General features: G+C 52.4%; 1 long non-coding RNA gene across 1 annotated transcript; it reads left to right on the forward strand.

The window, feature by feature from the left end:
- Positions 1 to 1041: 1041 nt before the first annotated feature.
- On the forward strand, positions 1042 to 14209 carry LOC308178669. Its single transcript, XR_013939889.1, has 2 exons — positions 1042 to 1159; positions 11531 to 14209. It is a non-coding gene; the product is annotated as an uncharacterized lncRNA (long non-coding RNA).
- The last annotated feature ends 9638 nt before the right edge of the window (positions 14210 to 23847 follow it).

A 23847-nucleotide genomic window follows, 5' to 3' on the forward strand; every position in this document is an offset into this window, starting at 1 on the left:
GCCTCCTGGATCTGCAGAAGCCATCAAACCAGCTCCTCAGTGGTGCAATTCTTTTTTTATTATTATTATTATTTTTTTTTCTGGCACAACCCTTTTTTTTTTCCCTTAATTTGAAAGGGGGTGTGAAAATCGGGGTCCATGCTCTTTGCTCCCCTGGGCTGCCCTTTGTTCCAGCGGGAGGTGTCACAGACACGTGGCTTTGGTGGCCTTGTGCAAGAAGTAGCAGCAGGGCTGTCAGGAGCAGGAGGCAAGGAGCACCGCTGGGCACGAGGACACGCAGCTTCAGGTTCCCCCTGGCTGATGGCTCTCTGTGGGGAACGTACAGAAACTACAAAAAAAAAAAAAAAAGCCTAGGGATGATGCCGTTGAGTTTTTGATGCACATTTACTGAGCTTCTTGCTGGGCACACAGACCTCATTGCCCCTTTTTCTAGCATCTGTGCGTGCTTTCGGTGCTCCTCCGCTACCAGAGCTGTGCTGTTAACTGCTGGGTCTGCCCTGGTGAGGAGCGGGGGGAGCGATCGATAACCGATGCGTGTTTCATAAACCCTTAGCCAAGGTCAGCAAACAAACCCGGGGACGGACACACGGTACCCTCCTGCTGAGTCCCGGGGCCTCAGGGGGATACTCGTTGCTGTTGGGGTGCAGGTGGTATTTCTGCTTCTCTGTTTTAATTCAGTTGCTCCCTGAAGAATCCTTATGGGCTTTGGAGCCCTTCTGGCCGCACCTTTTATCAGCTCACACTATCCATCTGTGGCACCGTGCTGGCCTTTCGCATGACCTTGATCTTGCCCTACCACTAATCTGTGCAGGCAATTCCAGCCCCGCAGCCATTTAACCCTTCGGCATTGGGGAGGTGATCGTGCTTGCACCACGACGGGAGCAGAAAACCAGCAGCACGAGCAGCTCCTGCTGCTACAGGGATGTCCATGGCAGAGGGAGGCAGGTGGGCACGTTTAACTAATGAATTTTGGCGGAGCCTTTTAGCCAGGCATCGGGAACCAACGCTGGAGGTCATCTGAGATGCGTGGCTGTGGTGCTGGGTGCCTTATACAGGTGAGGCCATTCAAGCTAAAGTGGTGCAGCCAAGTTTATAAAGTCCCTAAGAGGAGCTGCTGGTCCTTGAGCCACCCAGGTCTTTGTGCCCCTGAAGCTAAAAGGTAACAGTTCTGACTTCAATTCTTTTTTTTTTTTATCCTAAATTTTTGTTTAGAGGAATTGCTCATTGGGCTAATTCAGCAGGTGCTGGAGCAGCCAAAGCGTGGATTGCGTAGTTGGATTAGTTTGGTTATTTGAGAAACTGCCACCCTAAATAAGAGATCACCACCGCGCGCTGGTGATTAGGCCCTCGTGCCGCTCTGCTCAGATTAAAAGCCCTGTTTCTCTCCCTGTCAAACACTGTAAGGAAGGAACTTCATCTCTGTAAACCAGCCAGTTTAAGTATTTGAACACTAAGTGGAAGTTTCTGGTGATCAAAGTAATTTCCTTGAATAATGTATTCATACATAAACCTGAAAGAAATGTCATAATTGCAATAAGGTGTCTCTGGGGAGTTTGGTTATCATGATATAATCACATCCCTGGAGAGCGAGAGGCACGAGGCATAGCCTTGTGCTTAATAACACCCCAAGGGTGTGATTATCTCATAGCAATCGCACCCTCATTGTGCCATGTGGCCTCGAGAGCTGCAACGGGGACGGAAATGCACAAAATTTCAGTAGAGACAACAAAAACATGGAAACCTTGGCTATTTGGACACAAGTTTCTGCATTTCTTTTTTTTTTAGATGAAAAGAAAAAAAGCTAGGAGCAGCATGACAAACAGCAGAGAGTGAAGCTGTTTTCTTGCAGAGCAAGGAAGAATGGGCTGCAGTATCTGTCCTCAGCCATCTGCTGCGCCTTGTCCTGCCTTCCCTTTATTTTTTTTTTTTTTCTTTTTAATCCACCGAGTTGAATTAATGTGGTAGGGCTCGTTCTGACGCGGCGCGGATCTGACAGTGCGTTGGCAAAGTGGCACGCTGCCTGCGGTACCTGGGCACGGGAGGCAGATTGCTTCCTCGCAGGGAGGATGGGAGCAGAGCAGCTCCCTGCCACCCAGCCTCCTTCCTCCCAGAAGGGAGGGCGCAAGCCTCGTGCTTCAGTGGGAGAGAAAATGGGATGCTGCTTTAGATCCTATTTTAGATCCAGATTTAGGACCCTGCTGTCCCTGGAGGATGCCCTGAAGGCAGGGACCTCACTGCTTGGTGTGGTTCTGCTGGAGCATCTCACAGAGAGAGGAGAGGTTTCCTTACAACAGCCATGTCTTAAAGTTGCATTATTTTTTGTGCGGTCACTGTTGGTTTCCACGGGGCTGGGGTGCAAAGGGACGATGCCAATGGGGTTTCAGCTCCTTGCCCTGCTGTTGCTCCCTGTTTGCACACGTGGTGTGGGGGACAGTTGGGTGCAATATTAAAGGAGGATCACCGAACTTTGGCTGCGTTGAACAGCGAGGGCAAGAGGAGAAAGTAATGAATTCCCTGCTCAGCCCTGCCCTGTGGCTTCGGAGGGAGTCTGCTCATGCAGCTCCTGGGCGTGATTCCTGGGATCTGCTCCCGCATCTTGCCCTGAGGCTGAGCTGTGCCCCCCAGCACAGGGGGCAGCAGTGAAAGTGGAGAAATTAGGGTTAGGTGCTGCCCCTAATGCTCAGGCACCATCCATCTGAAATGGATGGCCCCCATGGGCCTGCTGCTCTAGGGTTTGATTAGAGGCATGTATATTCACTAGGGAGAGGCAACATCTAGCTTGCCTTTTTTTGTCCCTTTGATTAAAAAAGAGCCACAACTTGACTTTTTTTGGATAACGTAGGGGTAAAGCAGTCACCCAGAAAACGGGGGCTTATAGCTTTCCTCCCCAGCTCAACGTGCTAAACCTTTGTGTGCACGGAAGAGGCACCTCCTATGTTCACAGCGTGCTGCAGGAAATATATCATGTTTATAGCTGTAAAAAAAAAAAAAAAAGGCTGTTTAAATCTAGTGTCTGCTCTCCAAGGTTTGCAAAATCAGACTTCTTTGGGAGGCAAATTGTTAATATTTTAATGAAAGCTGGGTGGTCGTTACGTAAGTGTGGGGAAAAAATGATATTTTATCGTGTTCTTTGTGGTTTGCCATGACTTGCATGTATGGCTGGGAGGATAAGGACCAAAATTCCAGCCGAGCCCCCGTGAAGCAGTTTCAGGCTATTCTGACTGTGGTCTAGCAAAATCCCAATTGCTTTGTCGCACAGACCCTCCCTGCCGTAGTGCCCCCCATCATGGCTTTCTTCAGCTCTCAACGGCTGCAGCGGATGAGGCAGGTGAGCAGGCAGAGATGGCATCTCCCTTCTGAACGGTTGCTTCTGCAGCTTGCCTCCTCAGGAGCCCTTTCTAGAGACTTTCAATTTGGCTTCGGGAAAAACACTCCGCGAGCATGTCCAGAGAAAAATCCTGGAGATGAGACTAAAACAAATTTGGGAGGTTGGGTGCTCATTGCCTAGGCTGCTGATTAGATTTCTACAATGCTTTCTTAAATCCAGCAGCCCCCAAGGTGCAACTAGCATGCTTTATGTTTTTATGGAGTCTCGGCAATTTCCACAAATTGAAAAATTATTTTAAGCTCTCAGAACACGCTGGGATGATGAAATGAGTAAATTCTGTGCATTTCTGATGGCGCTTTTTCATTCTTGCACATGGTAGGCTTATTTTTGTTTACTGTTAGCTGATGTCAATGAGCTCCGAGATGGGTTGTTCATTGTTAAAATAACAAAAAGTATATTTGATCTGAGGGGAAAATGCCGGTGAATGCAGATCTAGTACGCAGGAAGGCAGGGGAGCAGCCGGTCAGGCTGACCGCTCTCGACAATGTCTCTTTAAGAAAGCTCTGTACTCTCTTGTAATATTAAAGTTGCTAAGGTAACTGTGCATTTTTTTAGAGCACAGCAAAGTAAATAGGTACATGACCTGTATAAATTCTCAGTGCATAAATTACTAGAGCCCTCAAGCTAGAGTAACTTATACACTTCCTTATTTCCAAATGATGTTTTGGCTTCTCTGCATGTCTAATGCACAAGAATTTGATGTGCACAGTTCATGCTGCAGAACATCCTCTAGAAATCCCGAGGCATGGGTTTTGGTGCAACGAGGGGCCCACAGAGCTTAGCGGGACCTCAAGGAGAGAAGTGGCCGAGTGGTCTTCAGCCCTTCGGGCTTGCAGTCCAGAAGGTCTCACCAGCTCGCCCGTGTGCAAGGGTTGGCGTGATCCACATCCACACGTGGGCTCTTGCTGGAAACCTGGGTCTTCTGCCTGCAGCTTTGCCTGACCACGTCCCTGGGTGCAGTTCCTGGAGCTGTTTGACACAGGCTGGCTGGTCCAGAAACAGCAAGCCCTTAGTGAGTCCTCCAGCATGTGCACAGACGTGGTTTACACTACCCAAAGCAGCGCTGTTCAGCAGTGGCTCCGCACAGCTCCTCTCGTGCACCACGCGGGTTGTGAGAGCCCAAATGATCTCAGGAAAACTGAGGTTGAACAGATTCTGCTTTGATGCCAAATCCTGCAGCCCACATCCTTGCCCTTCATCTGTCCTCTTTTGCTCAGTGTGTTTCTGCAGCATCCCCGAGTGCGGCGTGGCCGGAGGGGATAACGCAGCCTGGCTGACTTCATGCACACCGTACGCGTGGCGTCGGGGCGGTGCTGGATGTTCGGGTCCTGCTGTCTTATGACAAAAGGTGTTGTGCTCCTGATTGAGGTTTCTTGCACAGAAATATGTGCGTGTACATCACGTAACACGTGTACAGTGACTTTTCCAGCTGTGTCAGCCCTGCTGCACAGATGCTGCAGGAATAGCGTGACTGCTCGCAGCAGACCCAGTTGCTGCGTGCGGTGCGCCGAGATGGTCGGCGTGCATGGGGGTCACTGCTCTGGGATTTTTGGGAACCCGAGCAGCCAAAATTGTCCTACTCCATCCAGGCAGCGTGCTGGAAGAGGGCGTGGATGGGAGGACGTCCAGGGGCAAGATAGCCCTGGCTGCGTGGGACTCGCTGCTGATATCAGTTAGGGGCTGGGATAGCCTCGTTTCTGGAAATGTTGCCTGCTGACATCCCAGTGCCCACACGTGCCAGGCAGCACCCCGGGCACGGCTCCGCGCTGAGGTCCTGGGCACCGCGGGGAAGGCAGGGCTGGGAGCGCCGGGGCCATGGGCTCCTGGTCACCAATCCCATCTGCTGGGGGATCGCTGCTCGGAAAGGGCTGGGAGGATGCGGCGTCTGACTGCGGTGTGCAAGGCAGTGTTTTCGTGCTTACCTGTGGGCATGGATGGGTCTCTGAGTAAAGAAAGGCTTCTGCAAGGTAGCAGCTTACCTCCCCCTTACGCACACCTTGATTCCTATTTCTGATGCCAGTTACTCGGGGTCTGGCTGAGCTCTGAGGCTGAATCAGCTCCTGTTGAAACAGTCCCCGTGGATGTGAGCTTGGAAGAAGAATTCAGCTTCCTCCCTTCCTTTGGTTCCTGGGTCTGTTCTTCTCTCTCAGCCAGAGAAACGCATCTCTGGAGACTTCTCACACGGCGTGGGAGGATGTGAGCAGCCTGGCGGTGACAGACCTGAGCGGTGGCTGAGGGCAGGGGAGCTGCTCGGAGGCCGATTTGGAGGGCTGCTGCTCCCCGGGCACCGGGGCTCGGTGCTCAGGGAGGCTCAGTCGTGCTGAGGACACAGGTCCCAGACCAGGTCTGCCATCCCCTGCCTGTTGGCTCTTCCTCGTGTGCTGCAGCTTTACAAGGTCAGCAGGAGCTCGCCGGCGGCTGGGGGAAATGATGTGAGCACAAGTCCCACCAGAAAAATGGGGAGCTCGGTTTCAGGCACTGGAAAGGGCCGGGCATTTAAGTAGGGACCATTTTAGGAGCAGGAGGTTGAAGGAGAAGCACTCTGGGGAGAAGTCTGATACCGTGGCTGGATTGCTATGGCCTTTGCCCCAATTGCCTGCCATTGTCTTATCTTTAAGACAGAAAGGAGCTGATCTGGAAAAGTTCCCTCTGCTCCAGCAGGGACGGAGCCGGTGTGTTCTGGTACGGTTACGCTGCGACTCAGTGGGAGACGTTGGAGAAGTTATGCAGCGATTTTTTTTTATTTTTCTCCAGCAAAGCGCCAGGAGGTGGGAGCGCTCCTTCCCTCAGCCTTCAAGGAGAGCGAGCTGCTGGCTTGTGACTCCTCGCTGCAGTGCAGAGCCCTCTCCTTTCCTCAGGGCAGGAGCTTCGCGAGCAGCTGACTTGGGATCGAGCCTGGGGGCTGAGCAGCGGCTGCTCTGCTTTGTCCCCAACCCCGGGGGCTGGATCCTGGCCGTGGGGCTCCCAAACGCTGCGGCGCGCGGTCCCGCTGGCCCCTCGCGCTCTGCAAGCCGGGGTTGTGCCTTGAGCGGCTTTTTTTTTTTCCTTCATGCACTATATTCAGGAGGAGATGGACTGCGCTGGCACAGCTCCAGAGGCAATCCTCTCCTTGCCAGGAAGCCAGATGCATGGTCACATTGCCTGCCTCTCCCTGGCAAGGCTGGGAGAGCTTCAGCAGGTGTGAGCGAGCAGCATGCGGGAGCCGCAGGTTGGGCGCAGGCTGCCTCCGAGGGGCCGCCAGAGCCGCGCCGCGCTGCGGAGCCCCCAGCCGGGCACTGCCGCAACAAACCAAACCCCTGGTGGGGGATCCTCCCCGGCCCTGTCCTCCCCGGGCTTTAACCGGAGCAAGGAGGCAGCAGGATGGAGAGGTTTCTCCCCCGTCCTCCTCTCCCCCCCCTCCCCGAGCCTTCCACCTCCTCAGCAGTGTTGCGGCGAGAGCGGGGACTGGCAGTCAGCAGACTGCAGTGACAGATGGCAGGTCATAAGCCCTCGCGCTAATCTAACGCCGCAAAAGAAAATAGGGCTGGGGGTGATTCAGCTGCTAGGCCTCAAAGCGAGAGCATGCCGGGATAGCGTGCTCCTCTGACACGTCCTTGAAGGATGCCGCGTCCCCCAGGACCGCGGGGGACAGAAGCAAAGTGGCGACGAAGCACAAATCTGGTTGCAGAATGAGGGGAATTCGGCAAAGCCTGGGCGATGTGCTCGTAGTCGTTCGGAGTAACTGGGTTTCTGGTAGCAAGATGCAAGTGTTACTAATAGAAAGCTCTCTGAGGAACGATTTGGGATCCAGAGCTGAAGCTACCCGGGCACGGTCATCGTCCCAACCTTGGTTGTCCCCTGGCCGGAGCTGCCAGCACCCGTAAATGTTTCTGCCAAGCTGTCTCTGCGTGGATCTGAAGCTGAACCCATGCAGTTCAGCACAGCGCTCTGGAAACACTCACGTGGCAGGAGGAATTTCCTGGCGTTTATAAGCTGCAAGTTGCGTTTAGAGCTGATGTGTTTTGTTGAAGGAAGAGCGCAGGCTGCAGCCCCAGCCGCCTGCATGCTACGGAGGCTCCTGGGCTTGGATAGTCCTGGTGGAGCCAGTGGGGCTCTTGGCTATAGGATGTCATTTATTGAGTAAGGAGGGGACAAAAGAGACCTTGGAATGCCTCAGATTAGGACCCACGGGCCAAGTTTGCTGCAAAAAAAGCCTTAGCTCAGCTGACCTGGATGGAGCTATGGGCGTTGTGGTCCCGTCTCCTGGGTCTGCATGGGAAGACCTGGTTCGTGCACAGCTGGTGGCTGTTGGGGCAGCTCCTGTTAGCCTCGCGCAACCACTGCTGATGTCACCCTAAAAAAGAGGAGGAAAATCAGCTTATTATGAAAACAAGTTCCTGTAGAGGGAGTTTTGGGGACTTTTAAAATGCAGATGCACCAGGAAGATGGGTGCTGCTGTCTGTGGCGTGGAACGCAAAGGCTGATAGGAAAGTTTGTGTGGGATGAAAGAAAAGCCATGTGGGGTGCAGAACAGCCCATCGGGAGGCCAGGGGAGTAGAGGAGAGCTGGCTCATTGGTTTGGCCTTGAGGTGGAGCTCCCTGGAGACTTCACACGGCCACAAGTGACAGAAGGAGTCGGTGTGCCGAGGAGCAGCTTCCTTCCCCTTGGGGTGCCCGGTGAGTGGTGTGGCCGTGGTGACAAAAAGCAGCGTGCGGCTGGGGCATGGGGGAAGGTCTGGGGGGACCACGAGGCCTCTCCCAGCCCCAGGGAGGTCTGTGAGCTGGGCGGCCCCGTTTCACATCGCTCCCTCCCAAGGGGCCCTGCTGCATCGCTAATGACCTGCTGGCTGATCCGGTGGGAGAGGGCCACTTAAAGTGTAAAACCCCCCCAAGGGATGGCTAAATGGGCTTGTGACAGCCTCCTGGAGAAGAGTTACCCGTCTTGAAATCCACTGTAGACCAACCTTCACACCCGAGAGCTACATCCAGAGGGCGGGTTTCGGTTACGGCTCGGTTTGTTCTGGGGAAATCAGGTGCTCCCCAGCGGTCACCTCCTGAGAAATAAAGGGGTGCACGAGGAGGTGCTCGGTGCCCTCCAGCACGCCCACTCCGCTGCTGGAATACCGAAATAAATAGCATAAATCCGTATAGTTTTACTGGAAAACCAAGGTAGAAGGGAGATAGGAGAAAAAATGTCGAGTGCGGGGTCCTGTTTTCAGAGTCCTTCCCATGTAAGTGCACCCAAGGCACCGGAGGCGAAGGAGCCGCTCGCTTCGGCTGTGTGATGATGATAATAAGCGGTAGAGGTAGTGGCGAAGCCGGAGGAGCGAGCCTGGGCGAGGGAGCTCCCGCCGTATAAGTCTCTCTGTGCAATTCCCCCAGCTCTCCTTATCTCCCCGTGCCTCTGGTTGGCACATCAGGCAGACAAAGGGCTTGCCGCAACTTGGCCTAGCGGCTGGGGAAATTGTTTCAAAATTTCCAGCAACTGCAACAATTAAGGGAGCTTTCGAGCCGGGGAGAACGGCCGTCCCCTTAGGATTCCTATCACCGAAGGATAACATTTCCAGGCTTTGTCCAGCAAGAGATGTCACTTCATTTACAGAGATCCCCACAATGTCGAGGTATATTGGATATTGCTTATTATATGCGAAAGACTATCGGGAGTCATCTCGGCCGGGCTAATTGTTCCTGGAGTCGGGGCTGATGGCATTTTAATTTCGGTAGTGGTGGTGGCTGGAGAAGTTTCCCAGAATTATAAAAGATGCAAGGGTGAGGTTTTTAGAAATAGTAATTGCCCTGATTCAGGGGATTTATGAAGTCGACTGCATCCCTGAGAAAGAGGGCATCGTGGGCTGGGACCGGCTGCTGCCAGCTGCCCTTCTTGGGATGCAGATGGGATGGGAACCAGCAACTCCAACAAGAAGCGCATGGGTTCTCCAACAGCCACGTTGACATTATCACGTTCTTCGATGTTTGCTTATATGGCTGGCCAAAAAAAAAAAGCATTGCCCAATTTTGTGTCACTGCTGACCTTACAGTCTTTCTAGGGTGCTTCTCTTCCCCTCCTGCTCTGGGTTGAGCTGCACGGAGGGCGCCGCGCCTTCAGCTCGTGTCCTTTGGCTGGGGGGGAAACGGGAAGGGGTGGGGGGAGAGGCAGCGAAATGGCTCCGCCGTGCTGTATAAATAGTTGCTTTATTACCATAAAAAAAAAAGGCGCTCTAAAGATTTTTAGGATCAAAACATACCAAAGAAAATGTAAAACAAAATTAAAATGAAGCCAAGTATTCACATTGTCAGCAGTTATTTTGTCACTGCAAAGCATCTCCTCAAAGGAATATTGTGCGGCGCAGCAGCAGCTGAATGAAGCACGCGGCTCCGGCGCTCGCTTGAAAGGGAAGAGCGGGGACATCTTCAAACCCCGGTAATGGATCCCTGGGGCTCCTCGCCAGTCTCGTGGTGGCACTGACATTCCCTGTGAAGTCAGAGGCTGGCAGGTTGTTAAAACTTCCTGGTTTTAACTGCATCAAGTGTTGCTGCGGTTTGTTGGACGTATAAAATCGCTTCTCCACCTCCTTTTTTTTTTTTGGAAAAAAAATAATCCAGATATCAATAAGGAACTTGAGAGAGGAAAACACTATAATTATAGCCAAAAAGCTGGCACGGTGCCTGCTGTATAAACCCGTTATTTTGGTAGCATAGAACTCGGTCCTGGAATAATTCTCTGGGTGGAAACTTGGCAAACATGATCTCAGCCTGTGAGCTAATCTTTTCTTTTTCCTCCTGTAATAACATTTTTTTCCTTCTCCGCAGATTTAGCCGTTTGAAAATTGTGCATCCTATTACCGAGATTGTGTATGCACAAATGACCTATGTTATGGGCCTCTGGGGTGATGTGAATGGAGACAAGAGATCTGCATGTTAGATTAAAACCCCTTTGCTGGAAAATTGGTGCCCTGTAGATTCAAACACAATTAGCCTTGATCTGAACCGCTGCCGTGATGGGGACTGGCTGCAGCGGAGGGCGACAGGAGAGGACTGGGCTCCAGGGGACCCCGGGAAGGGTTTGGGGATCGGGGGACCCCGGGAAGGGTTTGGGGATCGGGAGACCCCGGGAAAGGTTTGGGGATCAGGTGTGCTGAGTGGTGGGGAACGTTTCTGGTTCAGTTCTTCACTGCTTGGTGCGGCAGCCTGGCAGCTCTCCATGTCCTAGGGCAAACTGGCCTCGTGAAATAACCGCCCCAATGCTTGCATAGATGGCAGGATCGGGCCCCTTTGTGGCATGGAGGCAGTTATACCTGCACAGCATTGTAAAAGGCTTCACGAGCCGTGCGTGAACCCCAGGCTTCATTATTAGCCCCTGTTTTAAGAGGGACGAGACAGCAGAACACCTCTGTGAAAGTGCAAAGAGCTCAGATGATGCTGGAGAAACAAATTTCTCATTGTGACCTACATCTGTGCTGAAGGAACAGCTCGCCTCTGCTCGCGGGTCCTGGGAGCTGCGGATGCTGTGGGAAGAGAGCCGGGCGTGCATTGAAATTCCCGTCAGCCTGCCGTAAACGTCTTTCTAAAGGAATATAAAAAGATCAAATCTCTTACCGCTGCTCTCGCCGCACCCAGGGCGCCTCGCGGCCCTGGCAGCAGGGGCCAGTCCCGAAGCGCTGCGCCTGCCTCGCCGGCAGCCCGGGGGGCACAGCTGGCCCAGCGGGACCTCGAAACCGCCCCGTCATTAGTTCCACTTCCCTGCCGCAGGAAGGGGGCTGCGGCCGCCTTTGAAATCTCCTTACCAGGAACTGGGATGCGCGGTTTGCTGGCGCGCTGATTTTCAGAGAGCGGTCCCTCGGTGGGGGATTTGGTTTGTGGGCTTGGGAGAGGCGCTCAAAGAGCTGGAGCAGGCTGAGGGCAGAGATGCTCTGCGAATGCTGGCGTTCACTTAGGGCGGCCAGCAAACCTGCCTGTGGCTCCCGGCCTTTTCCATGGCAAAAGAGAGAGAGGCAAAAGTTCCTCCAGGTCACGCAGGTGCTTGAATTCTGCCCCCGCTCCCGAGGCTGTGCTGGACGCAGGCTGTAGCGGTGCGCACGAGGCAGGGTGGCTTGGTGGGTAGGTGTGAGCAGCGTTGGTGCTGGCAATCAAATCCTTTTGATACCTTGTTCTGTGTTGTTAAAGCTGTGGTTCGAGGTGAAGAGCCTTACCTTGGAGGCACCTGCCTGCTCGCAGGACGTGCGAAGGGGTGATTATTTTTAGCTGGTGTTGATTACTGCTGCAGTGAGTGAACCCTCGGTGTTCTGTACCAGAGATCGTCCCCCGGGGTGGTCACTTACATTTTGCTGACTGCTGAGAGCAGCTCCTGCTCCTTCTGGGGACTTGGGATCGATCAGAGACTTGGATCCTGCTCCCAAGACGACATGCCTGCAGTCACACACTGCTCTTCTCTGCGGTGACACTGAAGCGGCAGCGACCTGTACGCGAGCAGCGACCTGTCCTCGTGTTTCTTTGGCAGAGCTGCGGGGACATCAGCCAGCTCGGACCCTCACCACGTAGCGGTGTTTTCATGGCTCGGCCAAAGCGGATGTGCCCCGCTGACGCCCCCTCTGCTGCAGCTCTCAGCGGGCTCCTTGGCTCCGTCCCAGCGCCGCGGGAAGGTGGCTGCAGAGCTGCTGGATGAGCGCAGGCTCCCATCTGGCCGGCCTGGCATGGGGAGAGCGCAGGTTTTGCCCTTTGTCTTTGTGGGTGGGGGGCAGCGTGCAGGGCTTCCCCCCGATCCTCCTCCACCTGCAGGAATAAACTCAGAGAGTCTGGAAGAGATGGTCTCACGGTGGGGAGACCTAAAATGATGGTGCTGCTGTTCAGCAACTTGATGTTGTTCTTCTCCACCTTAAAAACCCACTGGTTACCTTCCTTTGGTACAAATCCATGGGGTTTGTAACCAATTTTCAGTGCAGGTCTTGGGAATGACAGCTTGAGATGGGTTTGGTCCTTGAGAGCAGGTCCTGGAGAAATAACCCCGACCCTCTCCGTCACACTCCAGCTGTGAGCAGCGATGGAGAGGCCCGAGCTCAGCCTGGCCCCAAGGCAGCTGCCAGCAAAAGGCCTTTAAAAACCTGAGGCTGGGCTGGTGGTTGTGCACGGTGACACCTGGATGGGATGCCCCCTGCATGTGGTCATGGGTCATGGTCATCAGAAATGGGCCTCCGAGCTCCTGCTCAAAAATCACAAGGGCCCAAGAGGAAGGGAACTCAGTGTGCTGTGCTCTCTTTTTCCAGAGCTTGTTTTTAACCTTTAGAAATTCCTGTTTGTGCCATGAAACTTCTTAGGAACAGAGGGAGGAACATCCTGGAAACAAAACTTGGATGTTAACCCAAGAAACCCAGGTGTTTCTGCTGCGAGGGGAAGGTGTCGTGGTGGGGTCTCCATCCATGGAAACGGGTCTGCATCTTTCATCTCTGCTACCTCCAAGGGACAGAAAAAATAAAAAGGCACAACCCTGGAATATTTTATCTTGTTCCACAGGACCCTAGCAGATCTCTCCCCTGGGCCCATAAATCCTTTCCTGACTGTCACTGCTGCTCCCGAGCTCCGGTGCGGCGCACGGGGAGAGCGAGCTTTGTTCCTCCGCCACGCAGAGGACATGCCACAAATAATTTAAGGGGCCGTTTTTCTTTTTCGATGACATTAAATATTCTTTACTTTAAGGAAAAAAAAAAAAAAAGAAAAAATCATCCACACCACTTGGTGTAAAGCAATATATCCAGAAGAAGGGCGGATGCTGTTTAATAAAAGGCATGGCGCTCGCCTCTGCCTTCCCGAACCTCCTCGCGGCGAGGCTGCTGCGGGGTGGCTCCTTGACCACCAGCGAGCTCCTCGACGGACCAGAGCTCCTAAGGATGTGCTTCGTACCTGCAACTCCGCCGCGGGGAAAGGGAAATTCTGAGTTGACCGAAACCTTCAGGAATTTGGGGTTTTGCCTGACCTATTCTGGCGTCTTCCTGTCCGCTGCGTAAATCTTGCGCTTGTGGCCCGGGCTGAGGCTGTGGGAGGCTGGGAGCAGCCCGGGGAAGGATGGGGTCCCAGGGGGCTTGCTCCGCTTTGGCTGGGGGCAATGGCTGAGCCCAAGGAGGGGATTTCGGTAGCAGTGGATCAGAAGCTCCTGAGAAGGGAGTGTTGGAGGCTGAGGGAGAAGTCCTCCTGCTCTTACAGTAACCAGATTTGACCAGGAAAGCAGTGGAAGAAAACTCTGATGGTAGATTTTATCGGGTCTCTCTCAATGTAGAAGCATGCAATAGGCTGTCTGCAATAAACTCACAGCAGTGAAAAGTAAGAGGAATATGCAGCGGGGAAAAATCTGATTTCTGACCCACTTCACCCCCTCTCCTCTGTTTCTTCCTTTCGCTTTCCCTGCTACAAAACCAAAATTAGAAAAAGTAATATATAGGGAAATGGCATCCAGAAAAATGTTATGGGAAGGAAAGGAGTGAGTCAGGAATGGAGTAACACCAATCAAATTGAGTTTCAAAGACCCTAAAAATATTCTCGTGATTCAAGCAACTGAAACTGAAGGACACCGTGGACTCAGGAGCAGGTTATTTTCCAGTCCCTCACTCTGTCAGACCCCAAACGACCCTTCTCAAAAACCTATTCCTCGAACCTTTCCGTGCCTTTAATGGAAAGTTTGCCACTTGCTTATCTCATTCCTCCTTTGAGCTGTCAAAGGCACCTTGACTTGCTTCTAAAACTTCCTTCCAGTGCTCAGGTATACATGTGCCTCTTACCGCACGTGTCGAGAGTTTGGAAACGAGTCTGGAGAGTGGAGAAATCTTGTGATTCCTAACTAAATGTAATGGTTGCTTGCAAATTCAGCTACAGAATTGAGTCTTCTGTTTTTATTATTATTTTTTTTTCATTTGTATTATATTCTGGGAGTTTTTTGTTATTGCCTAACACCTTATTTATAATTTGTAAGCAATTAATTTGGGGTATCTGAACGCATGCGTTTGTGACGCAGGTGGGATGAGGATGACTTGCAGATCCCAGCTTTTATTTGGCAGCTTCTTGTTCCCTGTAACAGTTCGACCTCAAACAGCCAGGGAGCTGATTTTAGAGCAGCAGAGAGAAAATTTCAGAGCTCACCTGAACTCGGTCAATGCAACATTATACATGCCTCTGCAATGTAAACGCTGCAGCGTGCCCTCAGGTTTAACCGTGCCTGTTCCAAGGAGGTGCTCGTGGCAACTCGGTACGGCGAGGAGCTGAAAGTCGTCAGCTTGCCGCTTTGGTCTTTGCCACTTTTGTACGAATTTTCCTGAATGGCATTGTGTGTTTGTGTGTTTCTGTAGGTGCGTCGCGGCGGGTTTGATGTGGGCGCACCACGCATCTGCCTCGTGTAGCTCCCGTCTATCCCGTGTTAATTACATCGCTCTGGTGACATAATAAACACCGAGCGAGTTGTGAATAGATTATTTATGATGCCACCTGAACTCTAAGTAATTATAGCTGTGTAATTTAGCTTCCCCCTATTTCATTTTATATATAATGTAATATTTCAAAATATTCCCGTGCACATCTATCTTTAGCGCTGTGTTTGAACGAATAAATTGTGATTCTCTTTCAAAGGCAATATATCAGCAGTGCCCTTAAGGGAGGGCGCTGTAGCTCTGTCAAGAACGATCCATAAACTAATTTGCACATAAACAGAGACAATGGATACTCACAACTAAGGCACACCTTCGTTCACAGCAGATAATACCCTACCTACCTGTCTGGGTGTATTTAAGTCCAATGTTCCACTGTCAGAGCGCTGAAGGAAGGCGTGCGATAAGTCTCAGCCTGGTGGTTTTTAATACGGGACCTTTCCCGTAATTTAAGCTGTTGGGGTAAAATTAGTGTTGGGCAACAAATACCTTGTGGTAAACGGGATGGAAGTGCTAATGCTTACAGCTGGGGGGGTAACGTTGCTTCGGGGGGAGCGTTGTTCGCTGGTTGTTGGTGTTTGCTTACGGGCTGCGAGGATCCAACTTCCAAACCTGCAGCAGCCTGGTGCTTTGGGAACGAGACCTTTGAACGTCACAGCAGCTCGTCGGGGAGGCTGAGATGGTGCTGACGGATCAGGAGAGGCCCCTGCCCAGCCCCTGTGTCCCCCCTGCTGCAGGGGCTGCCCCCTCTGCCCTCACTGATGGGCAGTGAACGCTCACGGTGGGCTCTCCCCACCCCGCTCCCACCTCTTTCCGCTCGTGCTCACTTGCTCCTGGACAGGTGGCCCCGACTGCCCCTTGCCTCAGTTTCCCCAGCTGTAGATGCGCTAAAATAGGGCTTTGTAAACTGAGGGGGGTTACGTGATTCGGTACGGGGACAGGTTGCTGCTCAAAGGTGCTAAGCAGGAAGCTACAGACCTGACTCAGCATGAGAACATCAATCAGGAGTCAGAAAATCAGCCAAAAATATTTGTGGGTTGGTTTCTCCAAGTGCTTTGAGATCTTCAGACGAGAGACCGTGTAAATGCAGTGTATTATTACGTTATATCCTTGAAAAACCCATCTAGTATGATTTCGCCCTCTTTTCTGTTCCTTAGAGCCCTGCGGGCTCATTCTTCGTCCTCCCTGCCCCAAAGCCGTGGCTGATGGCAGTGCCCTTGAGTGGTGAGCCGCGCCGCTGGCCGCCCTGCTGCAAAACCCATCGCACCCAGGGCTCCCCCAGCACCGAGGGTGTGCGCACGTTTGGGGCGATTAAAAGGTACTTAAGAAAGTCAGAATCTTTTTTCTTTTTTTTTTTTTCTTTTTAATTAAAAATGTCGGGATTCAAACTTTACACGGGATTTGCACTGGCTCCGGTCCCCAGTTGGCATGTGTGAGGCGGCACCCGGGAGATTCGAGGTTTCCATGACATCATCCGGTAACTGTGAGCCTATCAGTTAATTAAATACTATATCCATGTATTCTAGTTAATTGATGCTTCCTTTACATGGTTTATTGTGCTGCAAACTGGTATTGCTTCTGTCTCACTGAGCAAACACAGAGAGGGAGAGAGAGCAAGAGCCGCCGGGATGCTCCCGCTCGCCGCGCGCCCGGGGGAGCGGGGGCTGCTGGCACGCCGTGCCCGCCGCGTCCTGCAGCATCCCCCGGGGTCACCCATCCATGGGGCTTCGTGGTGGCCCTATGGGTGCCGTGGGCATCTCTTATGGACGAGCCGAGCCGGACAAGGCTTGCGGTTTCCCCCGTCCAGGTTTGTGTTGTGCTGCTGAGGGCCGGGTCCTGCAGATGGGTGCGCAGAGGAGGGATTTTGGTGGGACCCGCTGCGCTTCTTCAGTGCAGCAGCGTGGTGTCCTGCAGGAACGTGGCTGAGCCCAGGGCAGGCTCTGGGGTGTGGCTGCACCTCCTGCCTTAGGGGAGGGGAAAAGACATCACCTCTGGTTTTTAGCACGTGGAAATATCTTAAGTCAGGAAATGCAGCGTGGCTGGGAGTTGGTAACGTGACATGGTCTGGCAGCAGGAGCTGACTGCTGCCCTCCAGCAGCACACCTCGGGCTCCTGCAGCTTCCCCCAGGGGTTCAGTCCCAGGGGTTCAGTCCCAGGGGTTCAGTCCCAGGGGTGACAGCAAGCCCACGTTGCCTGCTGTGGTCAGCCCAGCTGCGGACCAGGACACGGCACCAGGCTTGCCTAAAAGATGAGCACTGAGCTAAGTGATGTGCCCAGAGCCAGCGTGACCTTCTCCACCGACTGTGTTAGAGCGGGGAGACAAAGCTTCACGGTCCCCACAGAACCAGCACCCGATGGCTGCCTCTTCCCCCTGGCCCAGCCAGCTCCTGGGGGCAAAATCCAGTCCTCATCCCTCGGCCGTGGCCCAGGGCACGCGCACGCCTTCTTGTTCTTCTCAAGCTTGACTCCACTGCGGCTGCTAGGAGGACAGACAATATTTTTGGTTAATGGATTGCAATCCAGAATGTAATTTCTGCAGCTGCTTCCTAGGAGTTTGGTTGTCTCGTAGTCTGGGACTGACAGATCTCTGGTCTCCTGCTCTGACCTTCTGCTGTCCGGGGGCGATGTGTGTGCTGGTGGGGGGGGGAAAGGGGGTGAAGCAGGGCTTGAGGGAGCTTAATTCACAGAAGATTTGACAAACCCCAATTTCAGCTCGGGCTCCACACGTGGAACTTCAAGACACATCTGCGTGCTGCTGTGAGGATGTGTCCGTGCTGATAGAGGAGATCCTAAAATGCAAGGCAGTCCAGTTGGCAGTAGGAGCGTTTCTTCCCTTTAACTCCCAAGGAAATGCCATTCCAGAGGCTTCAGAGGAGCATATTCAACGAGGAAGGAGTGGTATCCTACACAGACTGACCACTGGCTATCTTCTCTCCCTCCTTTTTTTATGCCCTTTCGTTCTCTTCCCTCTTCTTTCTCACCAAATGTAAAAATTCTCCCAGGAGAAGCTGGGATGCTGCACGTGTGCTGAGAGCCTTTCCCAAGGGTGACCTTGTAGGGTTTCCACCCTCTCTCAGCACCTTCCAGGCTGTCCTTTTCCAAGCAGGCAGTTCTTGTCCTCCTGCGGCTCCACACTTCTGCAGAGGGGAGGAAACACCACGAGATTTGCCCTCTCCCAAAGCTTTGCTTCTCAGCGCTGCTCTGGCCTTCTTCCAAAAGGCAGAGTGGCCCCGGCGCTCCGAGCAGCCGCTGCAGGTGGAGTCGGGTCCAGACGAGGGGGTCAAGGCAACAAATTTGCATCCCATTGCAGTAATCCCCCTCCGAATGATCACCCCTGATCCCGCCACCCTGCTAAGTGCTGCGGCGGTGGTGCGCTTTGGAAAATGGTGCTGTCTTCTATTAAAGGCAGGTATTTTTTTCTGTAATTCTCTTTAGTGTTGCCTTTCGAGGCCCCTCTATGTGGCTCCTTTCACTTCTAATTACTGCACTAGGAGATTACAGTGTGGTGCTGGCGACAGAGAGAGAGGAAGGGGGAGGAATGGGATGGTGGAGAGGGAAAGATTTCTGCGGTAATTTGCATTTAAAGCTGGCACTCAGCATTATATCTCCCTGTTCACCCATTGTCTATAAACATTTTAGCTCTTCCTTCTGCCTCATCAGAATGAATTAAGCATTTTCATTGCACCACCAGCCTAATTAGAGTCATTTACTATGTTGACACAAAGGGTTTTTTTATGAGCATCTCAGCTTTAATACACTACAGCAACATTGGAAACCTCCGATCAAAAGGTAAATGTTTGGGGGTCAGAGATATTTTTCAACATTCTCCCAAGAATACAAACAAGTTCCCGGAGAGGTGACGCGCGCGCTCGCGGCCCCGCTGGGACGCCGGCGAGTTTGCACGGGGAAGGAGGGTGCTCGTGCGCTCCTCCTGCCTCCTGGGTGCACTTGTTGAAGGGGGATGGCTCCGCGCAGGGCTGGCTTTGCGCTCCGCAGGCGCTGAGCAGCGCGGGGCGTTCGTTGGGTGGCATCGAAGGGCGGAGGGGGAGGACTCGGTGTGGCCCGTCAGCTCAGAGCTGGGCTGCTCGGGTTCTGGCGGGTCTGAGGATGCGGAGCCCGTCCGATCTGTGGCACGCCTCGGGGCTGGGTGCTCCACGTGGGCATCCTGCAGCCTGGGCCGTGGAGGCTTCGGGTGGCTCTGGGTGCTCTGCTTTATTGTTAAAAATTATTACTGCCCTGCAGTTATTAACCCAGAAGAGAGCGTCCCCTCCTCTGCCCCGATGGTTCGGTTTCTTTAAGAGCTTTTAGAGGGGGAAGTGGCCAGAAGCTTCGCAGAGATCTGGGCACGGTCACAACATCAGCACCGTTGTGCTGGATGAATGTCACGCCTCCCAAATCTGCCCCAGTTCTTAGGGATCTGTACATGTACAGAACTGCAAATATTTTTTGCTAGCTTACAAGAGCCACGTGCACAGGTCTGTACTCCTCGGTTCGGCTTTGGAGCCCTTTTGAAAACGGCTGTGACATTTCACGCCTTTCTGGTGGCTGATTTCTGCCTGGGTTCCTCCTACAAAGCTGTGCTTGCCCAAGGCAAGGAGGCGCCCTCCTGGTACAGGAACCTGGATGTGCGCAGGAATCTTTGCAAGAGGCTTGATCCTCAAAGTTTCGAACAAGGAATGTCCCCGGGTGATCTGCTTGTTCACGTTTCTCACAGTCAGCACTGCTGCTATTGCGAGGAAACCTGAACTGCCTTTTTACCAGAAATTTTGTGGAGCAGGAAAGCTGTTTGTGGTCTCTGCTGAATAAAAGCAATGGTTTACGGAGCCCTGTTTAAAACATTTCGATGTCCACTTCTCAATGTCTATATTTCATAATGAAGATTAAAGGAAATTTGTTGTCAAAATATCCCGTAATCTTTCCAATTGTTTGTTATTCCTCAGGAAAGAGATGCAAATGGAAGTTTCTCCTATTCAGAAATTTCACAGGTTTCTTTGAGTGGACCACGCTGACCTTAGGAGCCTCGTGACACTTTGTCCTTCTCTTTAAGGGTCTCATCTCACACCCCGTGCCTAAACCAAATTCCAGCTTTGCTATACAATCATCATCTTTTTTACGGGTCTCAAGAAAAGCCTTAAAATATCCTGTGAGCGTTACGCTGGGAGGTCAATGCAGTAATTTTTTAATACTCTTGACCTGATGAGGGCCAAACTCCTAATTAGTAGTAGCAGACAATGTGATGTGGGGCATATTTGCGGTAAGATTTGTGAGAAATCGGGCAATAGTCACTAGCTGTGCATGTTTTGATGAGGTTGAGCGTGCTGGAAGAGCACGGGTACTACAAGGAGCTTTAAACCTAAAATGTAGCAAGTCAAAGGCTAGGCTATTCTCAAATAACTTCTGGGGGGGAGGACTTGGAAGGGCTTGAACAATTCTTTTTCCCTTATGCTATTACATCAAAGATTTTTGCACTGCAGCATATAAAATGCAGCTCACTCCAGGCCATTTCAGATCACAAAGTCTCTTAAGTAATCTGGTTTTTAAATATGTAGGGCAAACACAGCCAAGTGTTGTGCCTACACTTGTACCAACTCCTATTTATTAATCATTTATTAAAAAAAAAGTTCAAGTGCAGAAAAAAATATATAAACTGAGGTGAAGAGATTTGGTCTTCTGCATCTTTAATTTTTTTCCGAGCATTTTTATTCTTCCTGCGGATGAATGAAATAACAGCGGAAGCTGTGCTGGGGGTCTTCAGCCTCTAGGTGCAGCCTTGACCTAGCAAGATGCAGAAGGTGGGGAGGGATGAGCTGAGGCCATGCAGAACCGGCAAGCCCAGGTCGGGAACAAGAACTTCATTCACGCCTTCCGGACTTTTAAGGAGCTTTGGGTTTTTTTCCCCTATGTAAAAGCAGCCTTACAAGCAGATTTTGCTTGGCCTGCGGGAATGGCAGAAATTTCTTGCTGATTTTACTGTTCTCTGTTTGCGGCAGTGCACGTCTTCGTAGCTGTAGGTGCTCTTGTGCTCAGGACAAGGGAGCAGGCCGTCATAACCCTCTGGGCTCCCCATGCTGCAGGACCCCAGGCCGGCCCCTGCCCTGCCTCCCCCGTCCCGTGCAGGTCTCACCGCTGCTGCCCCAAAGCGTGGGGAGAGAGGAGGGGACCCACAGACTGGGCGCACCGCTTAGAAAAGCAGGAACTTACAAATGCGTTTATCTCTCTCTCCTCGTTGTGAGAACTGTTATTACCGTACACAGTGAGTAAACGCCACCACCCCACCTTTCCCCCTCCTTTCGTGCCGTGGAAGAGCTTTTGGCGCGCCCGCGTGCATGCGTGTGTCCGTGCATAGGCTCACACAGGCTGGCCGCAAGCTCGTTCTCTTCTGGGAAATTAAATACTTATTTCCATAATCCCGCCAGGCCTGGCTAAAGCCTCGTGCTTCCCCTGAACTCCTTAACCCCCCTCGCTGGGCTAGATGTGGCTGTGGCCTGCGTTTTCCAACTCCTGGCCTGGCTGGGGCCAAATTGCAGCCGGAGCAAATAGTTCCTGCAACGTGGAAGAGCAGCAGGACGGGCTAGAGGAAAGGCTGGATGGTAAAAATACATCCCTGAGATCACCAAAGCCTCAGGCATCTCCAGCTACATATGCACCCAGTAATTATTCCGCAGACTGCAAGAACAGTGAAGTGTTGCTTCAATTTACGCATTCGCTGGCCTCCCTGCATTTGTTTCGTAGTCAGAGACTAATGGCTCGGGCACCGGACTGGAACCCAGGAGACCTAATTTATTTCAGGCTCTGCTACCAGCCTGCTGGGGAGCTCTGACCGAGCCTTTCTCCTCCCTCTGCTGTTCCTTCCCCTCTGTAAATCAGAGCTGGCGACGGCCAACTTGTTTGTAAAGTTTCCGATAAAAGGCACCGAGTGCGATTTGAGTATTAATAACGCAGCCTAGCGCTATGGAAAATTGATTTTAGCCACCGGATTATTAGCAGAGCCGGTTGCTCACTGTGATATTTAAGTGCTAGTTACAGGGAGAAGAATTGCCCTTTCCTTTTCTTTTTCTTTTAACCGGCCGAAGTGCTCTGAATGTCCACCGAGCCAAAATCCGGATGCCATCGCGGCGCGCCCGAGGAGGGGGAAGATCGAGGGAGCAAGGCCGGGGGCTGCAGAGGAGGGGAAGGTGTTGGAGGGGGAATGTTGGATGGGAAAATAGAGCAGAGTGGGCAGATTGGAGAGCGACAGATTGTGAAAGCGGGGGAGAGGGAGGGAGGGGGGTGGGGGGGAAGCGATCCTATTAGAAATACCATGTGTGTGCGCGGGGAGGCTGTGCGTGCGGGGAGGAAGGGACGCGGCGTGCGCTGTAATATTATTCAAGCAATCACATGTATCGTGTGTTAGATAACTCTTCTGGTTGGTTAGCACCGCCAGGGCCGTGAACGTGTGCGCTTTAATCCCAGACACATCCCGGTTCGATCTCAAACGCACCGGGCTTTTCCTGAACCGCTCGGAGGGAGCGAGGGGAGGGAAAGTTGGGGCTCGCCGCTGCTCCCGGCTCGGCCGGGCTGGAAGCAAAGGGCGAGGAATTTGTCTGCTTCTGCCCAGGGAAAATGGCTCCTGCCTTGATACGAGGAGCTTGGGGGCGGCCCGGGGGGAGCTGGGTGGGAAATAGCCTCCGAGAAACCGCGGCACGGCCGCAGCGGATTAGGGAGCCCCAAACCCTCCGCCTAAAGGGGTGGGAGGCAAACCGAAAGGATCTGAATTAAGCAGGCCAAGCACGAGAAACGTCGAAATGGGGCTCCAAACTCTGTGCTGACACCATCAGCCGTAATTTCCCCCCGAGTGCAGGAATAAAAATTCATAGAGATGTGATGAAAGGCTGGGAGTATCAGACGGGAACCCGGAGACTTAACCCTGAATTCACTGCGAGGGGCTTGTGGTCGGGATATTTACGTTGTGCAGAAGCAAATTTTGGGGGTTCTGTTTTCACATTTATTTTTTTTAAAGTTGATGGAATGTTTCTCGAGTCTTAGACGTGAGCTAAGTGCTGTTTATTAGCATTTATCCCTGTGTGTATGCATGCGCGCACATGCACATCCTTGAGGATTTTTTCGCAGCATCGTTCAGATACGAGCACGGTAATTGTGTAGTTCTTACGCCTGTGTAGATTCTGAGATAAAATGCTTTCCGCAGCTCAGGGATGCAAATCTGACCCAGAATTAAATTATTTTTAAAATCTTCCTCTGAGTAGAAAAGAGAATTAGATTCGCGGGGAAGGGAGATGGGGGGAATCGGCAAATTGCGGGCAGGTGCTGGGCAAGCTCCCTCCCTACGAATCTGTTAATGCATCTTAATCCTGACCCGCATGCCCTGCCCGGCTGGTGCTGTGGCCTCTCCTGACCAGGAATTGCAAAGGCTGCTGAGGCGCGTGGCAGCTTGCGTGGGGGTTTTTTGTCGCCGTTCATTTTTCCTGTACTCCAGGCAAACCTCAGCGAGGTTGCTGACCGTGTTTCATTTGTGACCCAGTTACAATTTGAATCCAATTGTCTGTTTTTTTTTAAACACAATCATTCTCCTTTTCTTTGTGTGCGCACCTCTACGTTTGCATATTGCCCCCAGTTAAACTGCGAGGAGATTTTGAGTGCGCGTAGGCAAAAATGTCCGATTTTGAAAAAGAGCCCACGACGTATTTTGTTTTGATTAAACGTGGCAGCTGAACGCGGTCCCCTTCCCCTTCTTTTGTCGTTCTTTGAATTTGTAAACAGGTGATTATTTGTTGTGGTGCTCCTCAGATTTGGGTGAGTTACACGTGAACCCCGCGGAGCTCGGTGTTGCTATGCAGATTGCTGATTTTGATGGCAGAAATGCAAAGCCCTGAAAGGAAGGCAGCGTCTCCGCGAGCCGGGCACACGCGCACCGAGTCCTGCCTGCACTTTTCATCCTCCGTCAGCGTTATCCGGCGCGGGGGGAAGTCGGAAAGATGTGTAGGGTCCAAGCAGGTGCTAAATATTGGGCTGCAAATGCAAAGATTAAAAGTTGGGGTAGTGGTGTTAATAGGAGGAGGATGTACGTGCAGCGAGGTT

Source organism: Anser brachyrhynchus, assembly GCF_964034855.1.
Source record: "Anser brachyrhynchus genome assembly, chromosome: 16".
Classification (NCBI taxonomy): Eukaryota; Metazoa; Chordata; class Aves; order Anseriformes; family Anatidae; genus Anser; species Anser brachyrhynchus.